At 53.6% G+C, this 26,753-nt stretch overlaps 1 protein-coding gene and 1 long non-coding RNA gene across 2 annotated transcripts in view; one reads left to right on the top strand and one right to left on the bottom strand.

The window, feature by feature from the left end:
- hacd4 (3-hydroxyacyl-CoA dehydratase 4) overlaps window positions 1-26,753 on the bottom strand; it is a 237,277-nt gene that overhangs the window by 176,630 nt on the left and 33,894 nt on the right. The gene's annotated exons all lie outside the window — the stretch shown is intronic.
- The window catches only part of LOC140430054 (uncharacterized), a 58,772-nt gene that overhangs the window by 22,420 nt on the left and 9,599 nt on the right, over window positions 1-26,753 (top strand). The gene's annotated exons all lie outside the window — the stretch shown is intronic.

The following is a 26,753-nucleotide window of genomic DNA, read 5'->3' as shown; positions in this document are numbered from 1 at the left end:
TTGCTTATCTTTAATGCAAAAGGGGCGCCTGTTTGGTCCTCACGATCTCTCTTGAATCAGGTGCAGAGGAGAGGACAATGAACATTTCAGGTGCAGACTTCAGCCAATTCATTTGTGCCAACTTCATCTTTCACCAACCTTGCACATGTAGGTCTACATGTAGGTCCTCCTGAAGGACAAAATCATAGCTCAAGAAATCATCTTTATACTGCTTTAAGTTAAGATTCTTCTTTGTTGCCTGTTAACCAGAGGCCCTGTAGCTCTGCACAGAGCTAACACTAGCACTGCTCTGTCCTGCCCTGGACTCTCCTGCGCAGCTCTCTCCAGCAGATTCTGTTGTGAAATTCTGCCCAATAGGTAAACTGCCTATTTGAGTCTCTGGCCATCTCTTACTTTTAAGAAAACCATTCATCTTCACAGTTCACTTGCCAGCAGCTGGAAAATGGAAGCAACACTGAAGCCTGCATTCTCCATACATTATGCTCCCCTGCGCCAAAACCAGAATAAGCGATACGATTATCAGGGTTCATGTCATTTTACACCAAAGTTTGGTTTATATCACAAGAGGGGAGTCCTTCTCAGTAGAAACAGGGAATTAGTTTCAAAATGCAATCTCAGCTACTAAAATAAAATATAAAAAGTCGTAAATACAACTCCTGAGAATAACCACATCGACTGTAATTTCTGAGCCCGGCACTTAGTGCGCCCAGGTCTTTACCAAATACACTCCCTCAGCCCAGTAACCCCTACAATCAAATCACAAATCAGGAGCTGGGTCTCACCCCAAACAGGGGGTGGGAAGCTCAGTCAGGACCTATCTCGCAGATGAACTATTTGGCCCACCCAAGCCTAGTTTCCCCGGATAAATCAGCGCGAGGAGCTGCGGCAGGGGGATGGTGGGGGAGCAGCACACCGAGCCTCGGGTGCAGGTGCACCGGGAATCGGTTCCAAATTCTCAAAAGGGGGAGATCTAGCTCCTGCCCATGATGGTGGAGTGGTCTCGTCTCGCCCTCAGGCACTGAGTCTCACTACCCTGAGCACAAGGCACAAAACCTCCCGGACACCAGCCGACACTCAGACATTTCCACATAAACTGGGGGTGAGCCCCGAGCTGCGGACATTTATGTTTCTCTCTCCACCCCGCTGACCACCAACTATTGCTGCCTCTCTGACAGTTTTTCCAACTTGGCCGTCTGTGGTAAACCACTGTTGCACCTATATTAGGTGATGTACGGTAGGACCTGTACTACAGGTACGGCGGTAGTCCCTGCCTGCTGGCTCTGCTCAGTAGGCGGAGTATAAATATGTGTGTCCTCCATGCTGCAGCCATTTCGCCAGCTGCTGTGGGAGGCCACACATCTTAGAGCAATAAAGCCTCAGTTGTATTCAACTCTCGTCTTTGTCCAATTGATCGTGCATCAATTTATTGCTCTAAGATTTTCCGAAGGTGGACCTTCATATCAAGCCGGAACGCCTGCAGCTGGATCCGCAATCAAGCGACGCCAAAAAAGGACTTTCAGCACTGGCTAGCTTTTTCGAGGCGTACATCAGGTCTGCACCAGACCCTGTTCCAGAGGCTCAGAAAATACAGCTACTGTACTCAAGGTTGAGCTCCAACGTCTTTCCGCTGATCCAGGACGCGCCGAACTACGGCGAAGCCATGGCACTACTTAAAGAAAATTACGCTCAGCGGACGAACACGCTCTTCGCCAGACAGGTACTCGCCACTCGCTCTCAGCTCCCTGGTGAGTCCATAGAAGATTTCTGGCGGGCCCTAATCCCACTAGTCCGGGACTGTGAATGTCAGGCCGTTACGGCCACTGAACATTCTAACCTCCTTATGCGGGACGCTTTTGTTACGGGGATTGGGTCGGACCTCATACGCCAACGAATTTTAGAAGGGGCCACGCTCGAATTCGCAGAGACAAAGAAGCTAGCGCTCTCTATGATGGTCGCCTCGTGCAATATTCAGGCCTACGCCCCCAGCCGCGCAGCCCACCCCTCCTATGCATCGTGGACCCCACAGACGGCCGCCCCAGCGGGGGCCTTACCCAGCCAATATGCCTGCGTCACGCGCCAGCCAGCTAATCCCGATGGTCCCCGATGTTACTTTTGCGGCCAGCAAAAACACCCCCGCCAACGCTGCCCGGCCCGCACTACCCTTTGTAAGGCTTGCGGTAAGAAGGGGCACTTCGCCGCGGTGTGCCAGGCCCGCGCAGTCGCCCCCACCCCCCTCATTTACGCACAATAGGCGCCGCCAGCTTCACCCCCCCGGACCATGTGCGGCCAGTGGGCGCCGCCATCTTCTCCCCCTCAGACCAAACGTGGCCAATGGGTGCCGCCATCTTCCCCTCCACGCAACACGTGCGGCCCATGGGCGCCACCATCTTGTTCAACCCCCACCACGCGCGGCCCATTGGCGCCGCCATTTTGTCCTCCCCAAGATCTTCAGGCGCCGCCATCTTGTCTCCCCCATGGCACATGGACACCACCAGCGTTCCAGGACCCATGCTCCCCGGGCACCCCATCATCCGACACCAGCAACGACCAACCACGACTCACCTCAGTGACCACCGGCCAGTCTAGTCCGCACAACCTGGCCACCGCATCAACCAGTGTTAAAATCGCTGGACACATGACCTCTTGCCTGCTGGACTCCGGGAGCACCGAAAGCTTCAGCCACCCAGATAAGGTAAGGCGCTGCTCCCTCGCGGTACACCCCGCCAATCAAAGAATTTCCCTGGCCTCCGGATCCCATTCCGTGGCGATCCAGGGGTACTGTACAGTCACACTCATGGTCCAGGGCGTAGAATTCAGCGGTTTCCACCTCTATGTCCTCCCTAACCTTTGCGCTGCCCTACTACCCGGCCTGGACTTCCAGTGTAACCTCCAGAGCCTAACCCTCAAATTCGGCGGGCCCCTACCTCCCCTTACTGTGTGCGGCCTCGCGACCCTAAAGGTCGATCCAGCTTCCCTCTTCGCAAATCTAACCCCGGATTGCAAACCCGTCGCCACCAGGAGCAGACGGTACAGCATCCAGTACAGGACCTTTATCAGGTCCGAGGTCCAGCGGCTGCTGCGGGGCCAGCAACAGTCCCTGGAGAGCCCAAGTGGTAGTAGTTAAAACTGGGGAGAAACACAGAATGGTCGTGGACTACAGCCAGACCATCAATCGGTACACGCAGCTCGACGCGTACTCCCTCCCACGCATATCCGATATGGTCAATCAGATTGCACAGTACCTGGTCTTCTCAATGGTAGACCTCAAATCCGCCTACCACCAGCTCCCCATCCGTAAGGCAGACTGTCCATGTAGACAGTCGCCTCTATCACTTCCTCAGGGTCCCTTCGGCGTCACCAACAGGGTCTCGGTCTTCCAAAGGGAGATGGACCGAATGGTCGACCGGTATGGTTTGCGGGCCACCTTCCCGTACCTAGACAACGTCACCATCTGCGGCCGCGATCAGCAGGACCACGATGCCACCCTTGCCAAATTTCTCCACACCGCCACTCTCCTAAACCTCACCTACAACCAGGAGATTTTAACAGGGGGTGAATGTGGTAAACCACTGTTGCACCTATATTAGGTGATGTACGGTAGGATCTGTACTACAAGTACGGCGGTAGTCCCTGCCTGCTGGCTCCGCCCAATAGGCGGAGTATAAATACGTGTGTCCTCTGTGCAGCAAACATTTCGCCAGCTGCTGTGGGAGGCCACACATCTTAGAGCAATAAAGCCTCAGTTGTATTCAACTCTCGTCTTTGTCCAATTGATCGTGCATCACCGTCATTCTCAAAGTAAGATGGGCTCTCCTCCCGCGATCGGGACCACTGCAGGAATGGCGCGCCCGATCGTTCCACGACCCTGCTGTCACTCGCCCGCGACCCAACTGCGGGTTGCGACCCTTGACTTTGAAAAACCCTGGGTTAAAGGTAAAATGAAAGGCGATTCAATCTTAAAGAGGCTGCCACCCCACTCACCAAAGGGCACCCCGAAGATCGAACTTCCTCTTCCTTCCTGCCCTTTAAATGTTTCATTTTTTAAAAATCAAGCTACCTGGCTGCCCTCGCCAAACAGTTTATAGCATGGGCAGCATATTGATTGCATATTTGAACATGGTCGGTGGGCTACTGTCTTCCAGCTCCATTTTATAGGGGTGAGCTCATGGATGGGTGGGAAGGTGGTGGGGTGGGTATTCATGCTATATTAGGTGGCCCCCTGCCCGAAACACACCCAACAAAGATCTAATGCAGGCCCAAGTCTTTCCAGATTTACTGGGGTGCCCATCAGGAATTTGGCTGCACATCATACACTCCTTTACAAGCAGGTATTATGAGCGGTGCTTGCCCTGATTTCCAATATTTGCTCCTGGCTGTTACCACATCCTGGACTACTGCATGGTTAATTCCAGCCCCATTTTACCTGGAGTCGAAACACAATTAAAATTAACAAATTCATTCTTAGAAATTACCCTGAGCGGGATTCTCCCTTCTGGGGGCTAATTCCCCACGCCGGCGGAAAAACCGGCGCCAACCACTCCGGCGTCAACAGACCCTGAAAGTGAGGAATTCTCCAAATTTTCAGGGGCTAGGTTGATGCCGGAGGGGTTGGCGCCTCTCCAGCCGGCGCGAGTTTGCGCTTGCGCGGAACGGCCGGCGTGATCTCGCGCATGCGAGGACCGGCCGGCGTATTTCCGTGCATGCACAGTTTGGCCGGCGTATTTCCGCGCATGTGCGGGGGTTCTCTTCTCCGTGCCGGCCCCCCAGGCAATATGGCGGAGCCCTACAGGGGCCCTGCGCAGAGGAAAGAACGCCCCACGGAAACAGCCCGCCCACAGGATCGGTAGGCCCCAATCGCGGGTCAGGCCACCGTGGGGGCCCCCACTGGGGTTGGATCCCCCTGCGCGCCCCCCAGGACCGCTCCCGCACACTTACCTGCCAGGTCCTGCCGTGCATGAGGTGGTAAATTCACGCTGGGGGGACTGGGCCAAAACTGGATGGCCACTCAGCCCATCGGGGCCCGGAGAATCGCCGGGAGGACACGCTGTCAACGGTCCCCGACCGGCATGGTGGGAATCCCGCCGGCCCCCGAAAAATGGCACCGGAGAATAGGGCAGCCAGTATCGGAGCGACGGAGTGGGATTCTCGCGTCCCCCCGGGGATTCTCCAACCCAGCTGGGGGTCGGAGAATCCCGATCCCTATGTCTTTGGTCTCTGGCTGCCCAACAACTACAGTCACCAGGGGCGGGATTCTCCGATATCGGCGCGATGTCCGCCGACTGGCGCCAAAAACGGCGCGAATCAGTCCGGCATCGCGCCGCGCCAAAGGTGCGGAAGTCTCCGCATCTTGAGCGGCCGTGCCCTCACCTTGAGGGGCTAGGCCCGAGCCGGACTGATTTCCGCCCCGCCAGCTGGCGCAAAACTGACTTTGCCGGGCGGCGCATGCGCGGGAGCGTCAGCGGCCGCTCACGGCAACCCCGCACGTGCGCAGCGGAGGGGGTCTCTTCCGCCTCCGCCATGGTGGAGACCATGGCGAAGGCGGAAAGAAAAGAGTGTCCCCACGACACAGGCCCGCCCGCCGATCGGTGGGCCCCGATCGCGGGCCTGGCCAACGTGGGGGCACCCGGGGCCAGATCGCCCCGTGCCCCCCCCCCCCAGGAATCCGGATTCCGCCCGCGCCGCCATGTCCCGCCGTCCCAAAGGTGGTTCATTCCACGGCAGCTGGCGTGGGTTGACAGCGGCGTGACTTCGGCGTGACTTCGGCCCATTGCGGACCGGAGAATCGCCGGGGGATTCCCGCCGACCGGCGCGGCGTGATTCCTGCCCCCACCGAATCTCCGGTGGCGGAGAATTCGCGACACGGCGGGGGCGGGATTCACGCCGGCCCCCGGCGATTCTCCGACCCGGTGGGGGGTCGGAGAATCACGCCCCATGTTTGTAAATTTAAACACAAATCATTTTTATTAATAACAATAACTATGAGCAAATAGGCAGCAAAAAGGCTGGTTAACTATTATCTAATTCCTAACCCCCCTCTTTAACTGGCTCTCACCCTCTACAGACACCAGACAAACACAGAGGGGAGGAGTGCGAAGAAAAATAAAAAGCATAAAATACTTTGCTTCTGATGGATGTCTTCCAGTATATCTTTCTTCGGCCTTGGCCTTCAATTGGAGATCAGTAATGGTTTTCACTGCAGATTCATCAAAGTCTCAAAACATCTCTGCAGGTTCAGAAAACAGCAGTTAGGCAGCATTTCTGGAGAAAGAGTGTGTGAAAGAGAGAGAGAGAGAGACAGCAGCTCACAGCTTCTTCTCTCTGTGTCCAGGAACTGGGGCGGGATTCTCCGACCCCCCGCTGGTGTGAATCCCACCCCCACCAGTTGACGAATTCTCCGGCACCGGATATTCGGCGGGGGTGGGAATCGCGCTACACCGGTTGGCGGGCCCACCCCCGCGGTTCTCCGGCCCGCGATGGGCCGAAGTCCTGCTGCTGGAATGCCTGTCCCGCCGGCGAGAATCAAACCACCTCTCTTACCGCGGGACAAGGCGGCGCGGGCAGGCTCCGGAGTCCTGGGGGGGCGCGGGATGATCTGGCCCCGGGGGGTGCCCCCACGGTGGTCTGGCCCGCGATTGGGGCCCACCGATCCGCGGGCGGGCCTGTGCCGTGGGGGCACTCTTTTCCTTCCGCCTTCGCCACGGTCTCCACTATGGCGGAGGCGGAAGAGACCCCCTCCACTGCGCATGCGTGGGGATGCCGTGAGTGGCCGCTGACGCTCCCGCGCATGCGCCGCACGGCAAAGTAATTTCCGCGCCAGCTGGCGGGGCACCAAAGGCCTTTCCCGCCAGCTGGCGGGGTGGAAATCAGTCCGGCGCGGGCCTAGCTCCTCAAGGTGAGGGCTCGACCCCTTAAGATGCGGAGAATTCCGCACCTTTAGGGCGGCGCGATGGAATTGGATTTTGTTTATTGTCACGTGTCCCGAGGTACAGTGAAAAGTACTTTTCTGAAAGGGGTGATAGGTATCACTCATCTGTTTACACAACTGGAACAGCATTACAGCTGGAGCGGTCTTGGGTCTTTGTTTGATTGTCCTTGTTTTTTTGTTTGAACTCCCTTACTGCAGGGAGACTGCTCGAGCAGGACACATCAGGGGGATGGGTGTGGATGGGTGGGGGGATGAGCTCGGGGAACAATGGGAGCGAGACAAGTGGGCGCCGGAGGGATGAGTCACCGGGCTAGCGGGAAGCTAGTCAAGGGAGTCAGGTGGGGGGGGGGGGGGGGGGATGCATACAGCCAGTATATGGCAGGGGTCAGGTTACAGAGGGGTGTTGTTGTTAGGGAGGGAGGGGGGGGAAAGTTATTTTGCTGATATGGGAGGGATCTAAAGAAGGTAACAGAGTGGAGGTCGGGTGTGGGAGCTGTCAGGAAGTGAACTGGGAGGGGCACGGCACATGGGCTGGGGGTGGGCCCAAGAAGGGGACGGTTGATCGGCAAGGGGGGAGGGGGGCAGGTGCCCTCCAACCAGGCTGATCACCTGGATGTCAGAGGACTAAACGGGTCAGTCAAGTGGGCGCATGTGTTCGCGCATTTGCGGGCTCTACAGGCGGAAGTAATCATACTGCAGGAGACACATCTGCAAGTGACTGATCAGACCAGACTAAGGAAGGGCTGGATTAGCAGGTCTTCCACCCGGGCTTGGACTCTAAGTCCAGGGGGGTGGCAATCATGATCAATAAACGGGTTCAATTTGAGGCGGAGGGCACAATTGCAGACGGAGGTGGTAGATTTCTTATGGTCCGGGGTACGCTTGAGGGGGTGAGGGTAGTCCTGGTGAATGTAGATGCTCCAAATTAAGACGACGCTGACTTCATTAAAAGGGTGCTGGGGAAAATCCCAGACTTAGATTCACGCAAGCTGATCATGGGTGGGGACCTCAACACGGTCCTTGACCCCGGACTAGACAGGTCATGCTCCAGAACGGGTAGGCTCCCAGCGATGGCAACGGAACTGAGGGGGTTCATGGAGCAGATAGGGGGGTAGACCCATGGAGAGCCAGACGGCCGAGGGGAAGGGAATATTCGTTCTACTCGCATGTTCACAAAATATACTCTAGAATCGATTTTTTCGTCATGAGCAGGGACTGTGTAGGCGGGGTAAAAAATACGGAGCACTCGGCGATCACCATCTCGGATCATGCCCCACACTGGGTTGATCTGCAGGTCTGCAAAGGGAGCTACCAGCGCCCGCAATGGAGGTTGGACGTAGGATTGCTAGCGGAGGAGGGGGTGCGCGAGAAACTGCGGAAGTGCATGCAGGACTACCTGCAGGTTAATGACACAGAGGAAGTCTCAGCAGCGACCCTGTGGGAGGCGCTGAAGGCGGTGGTAAGGGGGGGAGCTGATTTCAATTCGGGCCCACAGAGATAGAACGGACAGAGCGGAGATGGACAGACTGGTCATGGAGATTCACCGGACAGACAGGGAATACGCAGAGGCCCGAGGGAGGACCTATTTAGAGATAGATGGAGACTGCAGGCCGAGCTGGGAGTGTTGTCCACGAGCAAGGCAGTGGAACTCCTCAGGAAGGCAAAGGGGGTGGTCTATGAGCATGGGGAGCTTGTAGAATGCTTGCGCAGCAACTCAGGAGGAAGGAGGCGGCCAGAGAAATAGGCAGGGTAGTGGACGGTATGGGGAACAGAGTGGATGACCCGTCAGGACTGAACAAGGTGTTTCGGGAGTTTTACAGCAAGCTCTATACCTCTGAACCCCCTGGGAAGCCGGGGGGGGGGGGGGGGGATGAAGCGTTTCTTAGACAGACTGACCTTCCCAAAAGTGGGAGCGGGTTGGTAGATGGACTGGGGGCCCCGATCAGAGCTGAGGAAGTACTGGGGGCCTTGAAGGCCATGCAGTCGGGTAAATCCCCGGGGCCGGATGGATACCCAGTGGAGTTCTACAAAATGTTCTCGGAGATTGTGGGGCCGGTGCTGACTAGGGTATTTAACGAGGTGAGGGACAGAGGGACGCTACCCCCCGATGATGTCACAGGCGACCATTTCGCTGATATTAAAATGGGATAAAGACCCGGAAGCGTGTGGGTCATACAGACCAACCTCCCTGATCAACATCAACGCCAAGCTCCTGGCTAAGGTCTTGCCGTTTAGAATTGAGGACTGTGTCCCGGAGGTGATCGGGGAAGACCAAACAGGGTTTGTGAAAGGTAGACAGCTGGTAGCCAACTTGAGAAGGCTACTCAATGTGATCATGATGCTTCCGGAGGGCAGAGAGGTAGAGGCAGTGGTGCCAATGGATGCTGAGAAGGTCTTTGACCAGGTGGAGTGGGACTATTTGTGGGAGGTGCTCGGGTGGTTTGAGTTCGGGGGAGGGCTTTGTTGACTGGGTTAGACTATTGTACCAGATCCCAAAAGTTAGCGTAAGGACGAATAGGACAACATCAGAGTACTTTAGACTACACCGGGGGACCAGACAGGGATGCCCACTCTCCCCGTTGCTGTTTGCATTGGCCATAGAGTCGCTGGCGATTGCCCTGAGAGCTGCGAGGGGGTGGAAGGGAATGATTAGGGGAGGGGTGGAACACAGGGTATCGCTGTACACGCACGACCTGCTCCTGTACGTATCGGACCCGCTGGCTGGGATGGACAGTATACTAGGAATATTGAAAGAATTTGGCAGGTTTTCAGGGTACAAACTGAACATGGCTAAGAGTGAGATTTTTGTAGTGCAGGCAAGGGGCCAGGAGAACAGGTTGAAGGGGCTGCCATTTAGGATGGTCGGAGAAAGTTTCCAATACTTAGGGATTCAGGTGGCACGAGACTGGAGCAGGCCGCATAAGTTAAATTGGACTAGAGTGGTGGAGCAAATGAAGAGCGAGTTCAGGAGATGGGATGCATTCCGCTATCACTTGCGGGGAGAGTGCAGACGATAAAGATGACAATCCTCCCAAGATTCCTGTTTATTTTTCAGTGCCTCCCGATTTTCATCCCGCGGTCCTTCTTCAAAAGGGTCAACAAGATTATTATGGGCTTTGTCTGGGCGGGGAAGTCCCTGTGGGTGAAGAAAGCGATGCTTGAGAGCAACCGTAGCGAGGGGGAGCTGGCGCTGCCGAACCTCAGCAACTACTACTGGGTGGCCAACATAGCCATGATAAGGAGTTGGATGGTGGGTACGGGGTCTATTTGGGGGTGAGTGGAGGCGGCTTCGTGCAGGGGCACCAGTTTGACAGCCCTGGTCACGGCCCCCCTTCCACTCCCGCCGGCCAGGTACTCCACCAGCCCGGTAGTGGTGGCAGCCCTGCAGATCTGGGGCCAGTGGAGGAAGCAGGTAGGAGAGGTGGGAGCATCGGTCCGGTCTCCAATATGCGACAACCACCGATTTGCCCCTGGGAGTGTGGACGGCGGATTCCGAGCGTGGCGGCGGTGGGAAGGATGGGCGATATGTTCTTGGGGGGGAGCTTCTCGAGCATGAGGGCCTTGGAGGAGAAAGTCGGACTAGTAAGAGGGAATGACTTTCGTTACTTGCAAGTGCGTGACTTCATACGTAAACAGGTCCCATCCTTCCCACGCCTCCCACCAAATGGGATCCAAGACAGAGTAGTGTCTAGGGGAGAGGTAGGAGAGGGGAAAGTCTCGGATATTTACTGTGATCTTATAAAAGGGGAGGAGTCCCAGACAGAGGAACTGAAGCTCAAGTGGGAGGAGGAATTCGGTGAGGAGATGGAGGAGGGGGTATGGGCGGAAGCTCTGAGTAGGATAAATTCAACTGCAACATGTGCTAGGCTCAGCCTGATTCAGTTCAAGGTCGTCCACCGGGCCCACATGACGGTGGGGTGGAGGACAAATGCGCTAGGTGTGCAGGAGGGCCAGCGAATCATGTCCACATGTTCTGGGCATGCCCAAAACTTAGGAGATACTGGGGGGGATTTGCAGATGTCATGTCCCAGGTACTGAAAACTAGGGTGGTGATGAGTCCAGTGGTGGCAATTTATGACATCTCGGAAGAACTGGGGGTCCAGGAGGAGAGGGCGGCCGATGTCTTGGCCTTTGCTTCCCTGGTAGCCCGCCGACGTGTACTGCTGGCATGGAGGGACTCAAAGCCCCCAAAGACCGAAGCATGGCTCTCGGACATGTTGAGCTTTTTAGGGCTGGAAAAAATTAAGTTCACCTTAAGAGGATCTGTATTCGGGTTCGCCCGAAGGTGGCAACCATTCATCGACTTCTTCGCGAAGATTAAAGGTCAGTGGGGGGGGGGTAGATTAGAGTAGAATAGGAGGGATAAATAGGCGGGTACTGTTTATGAGAGAGGAGTGGTCCTTTGCACTATGTTTCTGCTTTGTGTTGGTATTTGCACTGTACTGTACTGTAACTGTTTACAATGCCAAAAATACCTCAATAAAATTGTTTATTAAAAAAAAGAAAAGTATTTTTCTGTGAACAGCTGAACAGATCATTAAGTACATGAAAAGAAAAAGAATAAATGAAAATACATAATAGGGCAACACAAGGTACACAATGTAACTACATAACACCGGCAATGGGTGAAGCATACAGGGGTGTAGTGTTAATCAGGTCAATCCATAAGAGGGTCATTTCGGAGTCTGGTAACAGCAGGGAAGAAGCTGTTTTTGAGACTGTTTGTGCGTGTTCTCAGACTTCTGTATCTCCTGCCCGATGGGAGAAGTTGGAAGAGTGAGTAGGCCGGGTGGAAGGTGTCTTTGATTATGCTGCCCGCTTTCCCCAGGCAGCGGGAGGTGTAGATGCAGTCAATGGATGGGAGGCAGGTTTGTGTGATGGACTGGGCTGTGTTCACGACTCTCTGATGTTTCCTGCGGTCCTGGGCCGAGCAGTTGCCATACCGGGCTGTGATGCAGCCAGATAGGATGTTTTCTATGGTACATCTGTAAAAGTTGGTAAGAGTTAATGTGGACATGCCGAATTTCCTTAGTTTCCTGAGGAAGTATAGGCGCTGTTATGCTTTCTTGGTGGTAGCGTCGATGTGGGTGGACCAGGACAGAGTTTTGGAGATGTGTACCCCTAGGAATTTGAAGCTGCTAACCATCTCCACTGTGGATTGTTGGTTTCCTGCTAGAACCGAGCATAGAATGCATTGAGTTCATCGGGGAGGGGTGCGCTGCTGCTGAAGATACTGCTCGGCTTCGCTTTGTAGCCGGTTATGTTGTTTAGTCCTTGCCACAACCGCCGAGAGTCTGTAACACTAGCCTGTGACTCTAGCTTGGTCTGATATTCTCTCTTGGCATCTTGGATGGCTTTGCTGAGGTCGTACCTGGATTTGTTGTATAGGTCAGTGTCGTCTGCCTTGAACGCCTCAGACCTGTCTTTCAGTAGGGAGTCAATCTCGCGACTGAGCCATGGTTTCCGGTTGGGGAACGCACCCACTGCTTTCTTTGGCACGCAGTCGTCCACACATTTGCTGATGAAGTCTGTGACGGTGGTGGCATACTCATTTAAGTTGGTCGCTGAGTTCTTAAATATGGACCAGTCCACTGACTCCAAGCAGATACATAGGAGCTCTTCTGTTTCCTCGGACCAGCACTGCACAATCTTCTTAGCTGGATTCTCCCGCTTGAGTTTCGCTTGTATGCCGGGAGAAGGAGCACCGTCTTATGGTCTGATTTCCCAAAGTACGGTCGGGAGATGGAACGGTAGGCACCCTTGATTTTTGAGTAGCAGTGGTCAAGACTGTTGTCGCCCCTGAACGAACAGGGGATGTGCTGGTGGAATTTTGGCAGTATTCTCTTGAGGTTGGCCTTGTTGAAGTCCTCAGACACGTGAACAAGGCCTCCGAGTGTTCTGTTTCGTAATTGTTTATCACTGTGTACAGTTCGTCCAGCGCCTTCTTCACTTCTGCCTGGGGTGGGATGTAGACCGCTGTGATAATGGCTGAAGTGAACATGTGTGGAAAATAGTATGGGCGGCACTTCACAGTCAGGTATTCCAGATCCGGGGAGCAGTAGGTTGCCAGGGTCGCCACATCCAAGCACCAGGAGGAGTTGATGAGGAGGCAAACCCCACCACCCTTCGCTTTGCCTGATGATGCGGTACAGCCCGTCCGATGAATTGAGAAGCCTTCAGGTTGTATGGCACAGTCTGGTGAAGCGGGGGTGAGCCATGTCTCTGTGAAAAAGAGCACATAGCAGCCTCTTACTTCCCTCTGAGAGGTAAGTCTGGTGTTAAGTTCATCCAGCTTGTTTTCGATCGCTTGGACGTTTGCCAGGAATATGCTGGGGAGAGGAGTCTTGAAACCTCGTTGCTTCAGTCTCACCTGCAGACCGCCATGTTTCCCTCGCTTCCTCGGTCAGCAGCTGTGGCTGCATGGTCCCCGGTATTTGTCCATTAAATATCCTTAAAAGTATATTATGTCCATTAAATATCCATGGATCAAAAAACGAAAATGACAAAGTAAAAGAAATGGGAAATAAGGGATTCACCAGGAAGGGCCCTTACGCCAGATAAAGATAGACCTTTTAAGGTGAGGTGCAATGGACTGCCTGGGATTTTTTCAAATTCAAAGACGAAAGGGAAAGAACTGAAACAGAAACTGCTCAAAATATTTAACAGGACTTTCAGTAACTATGGCATGAGCATAGAAGTATCAAATGTGGGCCCTTCATTGAAACCTTTCTGACGTGGGCCCATGGCTGAAACCGTAGCTCTGTTACATAGAACATAAAACAGTACAGCACAGTACAGGCCCTTCGGCCCACGATGTTGTGCCGACCACATATCCTAATCTAATATCTCTGTTCTCTCCACAAGTTCAAAGGATGACTGACCTGCTAGGTTTATACAGCAATTTCTAAGTTTGTTTATTGAAGAAAGTTTTGAACCAGTCCCGAATTTCCATGAGTCAGTGTGAAAAGCGGTAGACAATCACTTCTTTGAAGAGATTTTCCATTGCTTGTCAGAGCTCGATGCATTACGCAGCCAGAGACTTGACTCCCCACTTCCAATGCAGTTTTATTTACAAAATCGACTGGAACTGGCTGTGAGAAATCGAATGCAAGTCTACAAAAGGTGCAGACAGAAGCAATAGAAAAGGATAGGTGTGTATGTGATTAAAACCCATAATAACATGATAGTACCTTAAGTTTTGTAACCTCCTGGCAATCATTAGGATAAGGAAACATTAATAGATAAGCCCTAATTGGCTTTAATACTAATGCCTGGATCATTTAGAAGAAAGTCATGGAATTCTAGGTGCATGTATTTGGTGACCTGTGTGTAATCACAGGAATCTGGCTGTGAAAAAGGAGTGAACAACAGAAGGATTGATGAATCAGAGAGTTTTGCAGAGCAGGACCATTTTAATGGGTGGCACGGCAGCACAGTGGCTAGCACTGTGGCTTCGCAGCGCGAGGATCCCTGGTTCGATTCCCGGCTTGGGTAACTGTCTGTGCAGAGTCTGCACGTTCTCCCTGTGTCTGCATGGGTTTCCCCCGGGTGCTCTGGTTTCCTCCCACAAGTCCCCAAAGACGTGCTGTTGGGTGAATTAGACAGTTGGAATTCTCCGTCACTGTACTCGAACAGGCGCCGGAGAGTGGCAACTAGGGGCTTTTCAGAGTAACTTCATTGCCGTGTTAATGTAAACCTATTGTGACACGAACAAAGATTATTAAAAAGATTATTATTAAATAGGCAGAGGAGTAGAATTGCTGGTCAAAGATATATCATGTAAAAGTCATGAAAATGATAGAAGGGAACAATGCAGACAATCTGGGTGATTGGTTTTGCCATTGAGTCTGTACCGGGGTGGCACGGCAGCACAGTGGTAAGCACAGTTGCTTCACAGCTCCAGGGTCCCAGGTTCGATTCCCGGCTTGGGTCACTGTCTGGTAGTCTGCACGTTCTCCCCGTGTGTGCCTGGGTTTCCTCCGGGTGCTCCGGTTTCCTCCCACAGTCTAAAGGTGTGCAGGTTAGGTGGACTGGCCATGCTAAATTGCCCTTAATGTCCAAAAAGGTTAGGTGGGGTGACTGGGTTATGCGGATAGGGTGGAGGTGTGGCCTTAGGTAGAGTGCACTTTCCAGGGGCTGGTGCAGACTGGTGGGCCAAGCGGCCTCCTTCTGCACTGTAAATTCTATGTCTATGTCTATTCAGGCTAATATCCTCACCTAATCTGCGTTAACTTTGGGAAGCCGATGTTGAATGTTAGCTGACAAAATTGTGCCATGTGCTTATTTTTTTTATTTAAAAAAAAAATATTTTATTGAAAATTTTTGGCCAACCATCACAGTACATTGTGTATCCTTTACACAGTAATATAACAATATAAATAACAATGGCCAGTTTTATAAACAAGAAATAAATAATATATAAACAAAAACAAAATCAAAACTAAATGGCAACTGCCTTGTCCCAGATAAATATTCTCCAAAAATATGTTTTAACAGTCCAATATACACTTATCTGTAACAACAACCTATACATATTATACTTATATATTAACATCCCTGAGAGTCCCTCTGGTTCCTCCCCCCCCCTCCCCCCCTGGGCTGCTGCTGCTGTCTTCTTCTTTTCCATTCCCTCTATCTTTATGTGAGGTATTCGACGAACGGTTGCCACCGCCTGGTGAACCCTTGAGCCGATCCCCTTAGGACGAACTTAATCCGTTCCAGCTTTATAAACCCTGCCATGTCATTTATCCAGGTCTCCACACCCGGGGGCTTGGCTTCGTTCCACATCAACAGTATCCTGCGCCGGGCTACTAGGGACGCAAAGGCCAAAACATCAGCCTCTCTCGCCTCCTGCACTCCGGGCTCTTCTGCTACCCCAAATATAGCCAACCCCCAGCTTGGTTCGACCTGGACCCCCACTACCTTCGAAAGCACCTTTGTCACCCCCACCCAAAACCCCTGTAGTGCCGGACATGACCAGAACATGTGGGTGTGATTCGCTGGGCTTTTCGAGCATCTCGCACACCTATCCTCTACTCCAAAAAATTTGCTAAGCCGTGTTCCAGTCATATGCGCCCTGTGTAACACCTTAAATTGTATCAGGCTTAGCCTGGCACACGAGGACGATGAGTTTACCCTACTCAGGGCATCAGCCCACAGCCCCTCCTCAATCTCCTCCCCCAGTTCTTCTTCCCATTTCCCTTTCAGCTCGTCTACTATAATCTCCCCCTCGTCTCTCATCTCCCTATATATGTCTGACACCTTACCGTCCCCCACCCATGTCTTTGAGATCACTCTGTCCTGCACCTCCTGCGTCGGGAGCTGCGGGAATTCCCTCACCTGTTGCCTCGTAAAAGCCCTCAGTTGCATATACCGGAATGCATTCCCTTGGGGCAACCCATATTTTTCGGTCAGCGCTCCCAGACTTGCAAACGTCTCATCTACAAACAGATCTCTCAATTGTGTTACCCCTGCTCTTTGCCATGTTCCAAATCCCCCATCCATTCTCCCCGGAGCAAACCTATGATTATTTCTTATCGGGGACCACACCGAGGCTCCCGTCTTTCCCCTATGCCGTCTCCATTGCCCCCAAATTTTCAGAGTAGCCACCACCACCGGGCTTGTGGTATATTTCTTCGGTGAGAACGGCAACGGCGCCGTCACCATGGCTTGTAGGCAAGTCCCCCTACAGGACGCCTTCCCCAATCTCTTCCACGCCGATCCCTCCTCTTCTCCCATCCACTTACATACCATTGAGATGTGGGCGGCCCAGTAGTACTCACTCAGGCTCGGTAGCGCCAGCCCCCCCTATCCCTACTACGCTGCAAAAATCCCTTCCTCACTCTCGGGGTCTTCCCGGCCCACACAAAACTCATGATACTCTTCTCAATCCTTTTGAAAAAAGCCTACTGTGATCACCACCGGGAGGCACTGAAACACAAAGAGGAATCTCGGGAGGACCACCATTTTAACCGCTTGTACCCTCCCTGCCAGTGACAGGGATACCATGTCCCATCTCTTGAAGTCCTCCTCCATCTGTTCCACCAACCGCGTTAAGTTTAACCTCTGCAATGTACCCCAATTCTTGGCTATCTGGATCCCCAAGTAGCGAAAGTCCCTTGTTACCTTCCTCAGCGGTAAGTTCTCTATTTCTCTGCTCTGCTCCCCTGGATGCACCACAAACAGCTCACTTTTCCCCATGTTCAGCTTATATCCTGAAAATTCTCCAAACTCCCCAAGTATCCGCATTATCTCTGGCATCCCCTCCGCCGGGTCCGCCACATACACCAATAAATCGTCCGCGTAAAGAGATACCCGGTGTTCCTCTCCTCCCCTGAGTACTCCCCTCCACTTCCTGGAACCCCTCAATGCTATTGCCAGGGGCTCAATCGCCAGTGCAAACAATAATGGGGACAGAGGACATCCCTGCCTCGTCCCTCTATGGAGCCGAAAATACGCAGACCCCCGTCCATTCGTGCCCACGCTCGCCATCGGGGCCCTATACAGCAGCTGTACCCATCTAATATACCCATCTCCAAAGCCAAATCTCCTCAACACCTCCCACAAATAATCCCACTCCACTCTATCAAATGCTTTCTCGGTATCCATCGCCACCACTATCTCCGCTTCCCCCTCTGGTGGGGGCATCATCATTACCCCTAGCAGCCTCCGTATATTCGTATTCAGCTGTCTCCCCTTCACAAACCCAGTTTGGTCCTCATGGACTACCCCCGGGACACAATCCTTTATCCTCATTGCCATTACCTTGGCCAGAATCTTAGCGTCTACATTTAGGAGGGAAATAGGTCTATAGGACCCACATTGCAGCGGGTCTTTATCCTTCTTTAGGAGAAGCGATATCGTTGCCTCCGACATAGTCGGGGGCAGCTGTTCCCTTTCCTTCGCCTCATTAAAGGTTCTCATCAGTATCGGGGCAAGCAAGTCCACATATTTCCTATAAAATTCGACTGGAATTCCATCCGGTCCCGGAGCCTTCCCCGCCTGCATACTCCTAATTCCTTTCACTACTTCCTCTATCTCGATCTGTGCTCCCAGTCCCACCCTCTCCTGCTCCTCCACCTTAGGAAATTCCAGCCGGTCCAGGAAGCACATCATTCTCTCCTTCCCATCCGGGGGCCGAGCTTCGTATAATCTTTTATAGAATGCCTTGAACACTCCATTCACTCTCTCCACTCCCCGCTCTATCTCTCCTTCCTCATCCCTCACTCCCCCTATTTCCCTCGCTGCTCCCCTTTTCCTCAATTGATGGGCCAGCAACCTGCTTGTCTTCTCCCCATACTCATACTGTACACCCTGTGCCTTCCTCCACTGTGGTTCTGCAGTACCCGTTGTCAGCAAGTCAAATTCTACGTGTAACCTTTGCCTTTCCCTGTACAGTCCCTCCTCCGGTGCCTCCGCATATTGCCTGTCCACCCTCAGAAGTTCTTGCAGCAACTGCTCCCGTTCCCTACTCTCCTGCTTTCCTTTATGTGCCCTTATTGATATCAGCTCCCCTCTAACCACTGCCTTCAGCGCCTCCCAGACCACTCCCACCTGGACCTCCCCGTTATCATTGAGTTCCAAGTATTTTTCAATGCACCCCCTCACCCTTAGACACACCCCTTCATCTGCCATTAGTCCCATGTCCATTCTCCAGGGTGGACGCCCTTCTGTTTCCTCCCCTATCTCCAAGTCTACCCAATGTGGAGCGTGATCCGAAATGGCTATAGCCGTATACTCCGTCCCCCTCACCTTCGGGATCAACGCCCTTCCCAAAACAAAAAAGTCTATTCGCGAATAAACTTTGTGGACATCGGAGAAAAACGAAAACTCCTTACTCCTAGGTCTGCTGAATCTCCACGGGTCTACTCCTCCCATCTGCTCCATAAAATCTTTAAGCACCTTGGCTGCAGCCGGCCTCCTTCCAGTCCTGGATCTCGACCTGTCCAGCCCTGGCTCCAGCACCGTATTAAAATCTCTCCCCATTACCAACTTTCCCACCTCTAGGTCCGGGATGCGTCCTAGCATGCGCCTCATAAAATTGGCATCATCCCAGTTCGGGGCATATACGTTTACCAAGACCACCGCCTCCCCCTGTAATCTGCCACTCACCATCACGTATCTGCCCCCGCTATCCGCCACTATGGTCTTTGCCTCAAACATTACCCGCTTCCCCACTAGTATAGCCACCCCCCTATTTTTCGCATCTAGCCCCGAATGAAACACCTGCCCCACCCATTCTTTGCGTAGTCTAACCTGGTCTATCAGTTTCAAAAGCGTCTCCTGTAACATAACCACATCTGCCTTAAGTTTTTTAAGGTGTGCGAGTACTCGTGCCCTCTTTATCGGCCCGTTCAGCCCTCTCAGCTGTGTCCCCCCCAGGCGGTGCCCCCCCGCCCACCCCACCCCATTCCGGCTCCCCCCTCTCCCCAGCAGCAGCAACCCAGTAACTCCCCCCTCCCACCCCCCCCCGCTAGATCCCCCACTAGAGTAGTTACACCCCCCATGTTGCTCCCAGAAGTCAGCAAACTCTGGCCGACCTCGGCTACCCCCCGTGACCTCGGCTCGCACCGTGCGACGCCCCCTCCTTCCTGCTTCCCTATTCCCGCCATGATTATCATAGCGCGGGAACCAAGCCCGCGCTTCTCCCTTGGCCCCGCCCCCAATGGCCAACGCCCCATCTCCTCCACTTCCCCTCCTCCCCCCATCACCACCTGTGGAAGAGAGAAAAGTTACCGCATCGCAGGATTAATAATGTAAAACTCATCTTTCCCCCCCTTTTTCCCCCCCTCTTCGCCCCCCATTCTCGCCCCACCACTTTGTTTCAAACGTTCTTTTTTAATAGCCCGCTTATTCTAGTTTTTCTTCCACAATGAAAGTCCACGCCTCATCCGCCGTCTCAAAGTAGTGGTGCCTCCCTTGATATGTGACCCACAGTCTTGCCGGTTGCAGCATTCCAAATTTTATCTTCTTTTTGTGAAGCACCGCCTTGGCCCGATTAAAGCTCGCCCTCCTTCTCGCCACCTCCGCACTCCAGTCTTGATATACGCGGATCACCGCGTTCTCCCACCTACTGCTCCGAGTTTTCTTTGCCCATCTAAGGACCATCTCTTTGTCCTTAAAACGGAGGAATCTCACCACTATGGCTCTAGGAATTTCTCCTGCTCTCGGTCCTTGCGCCATCACTCGGTATGCCCCCTCCAACTCCAGCGGACCCGCCGGGGCCTCCGCTCCCATTAACGAGTGCAGCATCGTGCTCACATATGCCCCAACGTCTGCTCCTTCTGCACCTTCAGGAAGACCAAGAATCCTTAAATTATTCCTCCTCGCGTTATTCTCCAGCACCTCCAGTCTTTCCACACATCGTTTATGGTGTGCCTTGTGCATCTCCGTCTTCACCACCAGGCCCTGTATATCGTCCTCGTTCTCCGCAGCCTTTGCCTTCACGACCCGAAGCTCCCGCTCCTGGGTCTTTTGCTCATCCTTTAGCCCTTCGATCGCCTGTAATATCGGGGCCAACAGCTCCTTCTTCATTTCCTTTTTAAGTTCTTCCACGCAACATTTCAAAAACTCTTGTTGTTCAGGGCCCCATGTTAAACTGCCACCTTCCGACGCCATCTTGGTTCTTGCTTGCCTTCCTTGCCGCTGCTCCAAAGGATCCACTGCAATCTGGCCACTTCCCTCTCCTTTTTCCATCCGTTTCCAGGGGGGATTCCCTTCTGGTTTACCGCACAGTGCTTCTAGCCGTTAAAATTGCCGTTGGGGCTCTTATTAAGAGCCCAAAAGTCCGTTCGACCGGGAGCTGCCGAAACGTGCGACTTAGCTGGTCATCGCCGCACCCGGAAGTCGTGCCATGTGCTTATTTGTAACGTGGTGGAACATTCACTCCCTTCACCACTGGCACACAGTAGGATCCTGTAGGATCTACTGTATCAACTTGTCAAGCGTCATTTCCATATCCATAGAACTCTATTCAGCCCATCATGTCTGCACCGGCCCTCTGAAAGAGCACTCTACCTAGGTCCACTCCCACGCCCTATTCCTGCAACCTTGTAACCCCACCTAATCTACACACCTTTGGGCAGTAAGGGGCAATTTTAGCATGACCAGTCCACATAACCTGCACATCTTTGGACTGTGGGAGGAAACCAGAGCACCCGGAGGAAACCCAGGGAGAATGTGCAGACTCCATGCAGCCAGTCACCCAAGGCCGGAATCGAACTCAGGTTCCTGATGTAGTGCGGCAGCAGTGCTGACCACTGTGCCACCTTGCCGCCTCTGACAGCACCTGTCAGCCCAAGACCTCCAGCACCTCGAGGGAGTGACAACAGTGTGAAACTTTGTACATCCAATTGGTGAATGAGGCGGGCCGAAGTCAATATTTTCTCAGTTTGAGATTTATTCACAAAGTGAATTCCAGCTGGTGCCAGGTCCCGGAGGGAAACTGTGACCTGGCACCCGTCGGGGTACGCCACGTAGGCATACTGTGGGTTCGCGTGCAGTAGTTGTACCCTTTCGACCAACGGATCCGCCTTGTGGATCCACACGTGTTTGCGGAGGAGGACGGGTGCAAGAGCTGCCAGCCATGTTGGGAGCGAAACCCCAGAGGTGGACTTCCTGGGGAAGGCAAGGAGACGTTCATGGGGGGGGTTTCATTAATCGCAGTGCAGAGTAGCGATCGAATGGAGTGGAGCACGTCGGGGAGGATCTCTTACGAGCGGGAGACCGGGAGATTTTTAGACCGCAGGGCCAGCAGGATGGCCTTCCAGACCGTCCCGTTCTCCCTCTCCACCTGCCCGTTTCCCCGGGGTTGTAGCTGGTCGTCCTGCTCAAGGCGATGCCCTTACTCAGCAGGAACTGACGCAGCTCATCACTCATAAAGGAGGATCCCTGGTCACTGTGGACGTAAGCAGGGAAACCGAACAGGGCGAAGATGCTGTTGAGCGCTTTAATGACCGTGGCAGACGTCATATCGGGGCATGGGATGGCGAAGGGGAATCGGGAGTACTCATCGACCACGTTCAGGAAGTATGTGGTTCGGTCGGTGGAGGGGAGGGGCCCTTTGAAGTCCATGCTGAGGCGTTCAAAGGGGCAGGAGGCCTTCACCAGGTCCGCTCGGTCTGGTCGGTAGAAGTGCGGTTTGCACTCCGCGCAGACCTGGCAGTCTCTGGTGACAGCCCTGACCTCCGCAATGGAGTAGGGCAGGTTGCAGGTCTTTATGAAGTGAAAGAACCGGGTGACCCCCGCATGGCAGAGGTCATAGTGGAGAGCCCAGAGTCGGTCCACTTGTGCACTGGCACATGTACCTTGGGATAGGGCATCGGGGGGCTCGTTGAGCTTCCCGGGGCGATACAAAATTTCGTAATTGTAGGTGGAAAGCTCGATCCTCCACCTCAAGATTTTATCGTTTTTGATCTTGCCCCGCTGCATATTGTTAAACATGAAGGCAACCGATCGTTGGTCAGTAAGGAGAGTGAATCTCCTGCCGACCAGGTAATGCCTCCAATGCCGCACAGCTCCACGATGGCTTGGCCCTCCTTTTCGACAGAGGAGTGCCGAATTTCGGAGGCATGGAGGGTGCGGGAAAAGAATGCCATGGGTCTGCCTGCCTGGTTGAGGGTGGTGGCCAGAGCGACGTCTGATGCATCGCTCTCGACCTGAAAAGGAAGTGACTCGTCGACCGCATGCATCGTGGCCTTGGCGATGTCTGCTTGATGCGGTTGAAGGCCTGGCAGGCCTCAGCCGTCAGGGAGAAAACTGTGGAGTGGATGAGTGGGCGGGCCTTGTCCGCATAGTTAGGGACCCACTGGGCATAATAGGAGAAAAACCCCAGGTATCGTTTCAGGGCCTTGGGGCAGTCGGGGAGGGGGAGTTCCATGAGGGGGCACGATGCTGTCGGGGTCGGGCGCTAGAACTCCATTTTCCACAACATAGTCAAGGATGGCTAAACAGTTGGTGCGGAACATGCACTTCTCCTTATTGTACGTGAGGTTAAGGAGTTTGTTGGTGTGGAAAATTTGAGAAGGTTAGCGTCGTGGTCCTGCTGGTCATGGCCGCAGATGGTGACATTATCTAGGTACGGGAAGGTGGCCCGCAGCCCATACCGGTCAACCATTCGGTCCATCTCACGTTGGAAGACCGAGACCCCGTTAGTGACGCCGAAAGGAACCCTAAGGAAATGGTAAAGGCAGCCGTCTGCTTCGAACGCAGTGTATTGGCGGTCCGCCCTGCAGATGGGGAGCTGGTGGTCGGCAGATTTAAGGTCCACTGTGGAAAAGACCCGGTACTGTGCAATCTGATTGACCATATCAGATATGCGTGGGAGGGGATACGCGTCGAGCTGCGTGTACCGATTGATGGTCTGACTGTAGTCAATGACCATCCTGTGCTTCTCCCCAGTCTCCCACTTGGGCTCTCAAGGGGCTGTTGCTGGCCTCAATGATATCTTCCCGCAGCAGCCGCTGGACCACCGACCTGATGAAGGTCCTGTCCTGGGCACTGTACCGTCTGCTCCTGGTGGTGATGGGTTTGCAATCCGGGGTGAGGTTTGCAAAAAGGGAAGGTGGATCGACCTTAATGGTCATGAGGCCGCATACGGTGAGGGGTGGTAGGGGTCCGCCGAATTTTAGAGTTAGGCTTTGGAGGTTGCACTGGAAGTCCAGGCCGAGTAACAGGGCAGCGCAGAGGTTAGGGAGGACATAGAGTCGGAAGTTGCTGAACTCTACGCCCTGGACGGTGAGGATGACGATGCAGTACCCCTGGATTTCCACAGAATGGGATCCGGAGGCCAGGGAGATTTTCTGGCTAACGGGGTGTACCGCGAGGGAGCAGCGCCTTACCGTAGAGGGGTGGATGAAGCTTTCCGTGCTCCCGGAGTCAGGAAGGCAGGAGGTCTTGTGCCCGTCGACTTTCACCGTCGTCGTCGCGGTTGCGAGGTTGTGAGGCCGGGACTGGTCGAGCATGATGGAGGCGAGCTGCGGCTGGTGTTGGTAGGCCCCGGGCTGGTCGGCGGCGGTGGCAGGCGATGAGCGGCCAGATGAAGTCCCCGACGAGCAGGGGTCCTGAGGCACCGTCCAAAATGGCGCTGAAGATGGCGGTGCTCACGGGGCGCGCATGGCGGGTGGCGTTAAAGCTGGCGGCGCCACGGGCCGCACGTGGTCTGCTGAGAAGAAGATGGCGGCACCCTTGGGCCGCATGTGGTCTGCGGGGAAGAAAATGACGGCACCCACGGGTCGCACATGGGGGGTGCAGGTACGCTGGGCCTAGAAACTACAACGATCGACCGGGCCTGGCACACAGCAGCAAAATGTCCCTTCTTTCCGCAGATCTTGCAGATTGCACTCCGCGCCGGGCAGCGCTGCCGGGGGTGTTTGGTCTGCCTGCAGAAATAGCACTTGGGCCCCCCGGGGTTGGCTGGCTGCCACGCGGCGCAGGCTTGGGGTGGGCTGGGGGCGATAGCTGGTGGGGCCCACGATGTCCATGAGGGCGCCGAGCCGTCGGGGGTGTACGACTGTACGTTACGGGAGGCTACCGTTCGCGAGTTCACGAGCTGCCTAGTCGCCGCGAGGTCGAGCATACCCCCTTCGAATAGGCGCTGGGGGATGTACGCCGACCCATGCCCGTAACAAAAGCGTCCCTGATTAAGAGTTCCGTATGCTCGACAGCCGAGACTGCCTGGCAATCACAGTTCCTCGCCAGGATGTGCAGGGCATGCCAGAAATCGTCTAATGATTCTCTGGGGAGTTGCTGTCTCGTGGACAGGAGGTGCCTGGCGTAGAGTTTGTTGATCGGCCGGATATAATGTCCTTTCAGAAGCTCCATTGCTTCAGTGTAAGTGGGCGCATCCCGGATAAGGGGAAAATTATCGGAGCTCACCCGTGAGTACAGGATCTGGAGCTTCTGTACGTCCGAGGGTTGTTCAGTCAATGATCTGAGGTAGCTTTCGAAGCAAGTTAGCCAGTGATTGAAGGCCGACGTGGCGTTGGCTGCTTGAGGGTGCAGCTGTAGGCGATCAGGCTTGATACGAAGTTCCATCGCTGGAATATCTCTGCTTAATAAATTGACGCACTATCAATTACGACGAGACGAGAGTAGAGAGTAATCAAGGCTTTATTAAGCTGAGATGTGTGGCCTCCTGCAGCTGCTACCAGAATGGAAGCAGCTCGGGTGTGCACACACATTTATACTCCGCCTACTGGGCGCAGCCAGCAGGCAGGGATTTACCCCCCTACCTATAGTACAGAAGCCTTACCGAATTACCTCTAATAATCATCATTTCAACTATTATACAATCAGTGGTGACTATCACAACACTGTTGGAACAACTGTTGCTTCCTGATGACCGGGGGAGGGCAGGATTGGAGATATATACGGCTGGTTTGGGGAGAAGTGCAGGTGGTGAGGATCAAGAATAAATGGGAGAAGGAGTTGGGGAGGGAAATAGGTTGGGGCCTGTGGTGTGAGGCGATTTGGCCGGTGAACTCTACCTCCTCCTGCGTGAGGATGAGCTTGATTCAGTTCAAGGTGGTGCATAGGGTACACATGACTTGGGTGAGAATGAGTGGGTTCTCCCAGGGAGTGACTGATGGGTGCAAGAAGTGTGGGTGGGGACCGGCGAATCATGTGCATTTGATCAGGGGCTGCGAGAAGCTGGAAAGATATTGGGAGACGGTGTTTGGAATGCTATGCAAGACAGTGAGGGTGGAGGCCAAGCCAAACCCAATGGTGACAATTTTTGGGAATTGCTGGAACCTCTGGAGGGAAGAGGGCCATCAGTGTGGCCTTCGCCTCTCTGATTGCTCGGCGAAGGATCCCGTTAAATTGGAGGTCGGACACGCTGCCGGGGGTGGTGACTTGGCTGGGGGATTTGTACAACTTTCTCCGGTTGGAGAAGATTAAGTTCGAGTTGAGGGGATCAGAGGAGGGCTTTGAGCTGGGTGGAGGCTGTACATGAAGTTATTTGAGGAGTTGTTCGTCGTGGAGAGGATGGGCTAAAAGGGGATAAATAATACAAACTGCGGATTGTGATTTATGGACTGTGTAATTTGTACTTTATTGATGTTACATGAGTTGAAATAAAATACCTTTAAAAAAAAAACGTTCTGCTCCTAACTCTACAACCACAGCCAGTGTCAATAAATGTCTCTTTTGAGCAAATAACTCACAAATAAGATAATTAGTTGACAACTCCTAAGGGCAGCGTAACAAAAGACAACACTTTAAAGTAACATTTTGGGGACTGATGATGCACTCCAGCTCATGTGGTGCTCACCAGTTGTGGAAGGCTTCAAACATAGAGGTTTGGCCAGAGTGTACCAGAGCGGATTTACCCAACTCGATGTGGCCCACCAAAGTGCTTTTCATTTGAAAAATACTATTAAATTGCTCAGCAAATAACAATTTGGTTCCTCCCTGCATTTGTTGTTGATTGGGCAGCACAGTAGCACAGTGGGTAGCACTGTTGCTTCACAGCTCCATGGTCCCAGGTTCTATTCTGGCTTGGGTCACTCTCTGTGTCTGTGCGGGGTCTGCACGTTCCCCTGTGCCTGCATGGGTTTCCTCCGGTTTCCTCCCACAAGTCCCCAAAAACGTGCTGTTAGGTAATTTGGACATTCTGAATTCTCCCTTTGTGTACCCGAACAGGCGCCAGAATGTGGCGACTAGGGGCTTCTCACAGTAACTTCATAGCAGTGTTGATGTAAGCCTACTTGTGACAATAAAGATTATTATTAGGTTCCCGAATGAGCCTTTCAGCAGCAAGTGCAGAGAGAAATCATCCTGTAATTGGATGAGCAGCAAAGTGTGGAAAGGTAAGTTGTGTGAAACAATC

Source organism: Scyliorhinus torazame, chromosome 9 (genome assembly GCF_047496885.1).
Source record: "Scyliorhinus torazame isolate Kashiwa2021f chromosome 9, sScyTor2.1, whole genome shotgun sequence".
Taxonomy (NCBI): domain Eukaryota; kingdom Metazoa; phylum Chordata; class Chondrichthyes; order Carcharhiniformes; family Scyliorhinidae; genus Scyliorhinus; species Scyliorhinus torazame.
The sequence above is the reverse complement of the archived record's forward strand: the minus strand, read 5'-3'. Positions and strand labels throughout refer to the sequence as shown.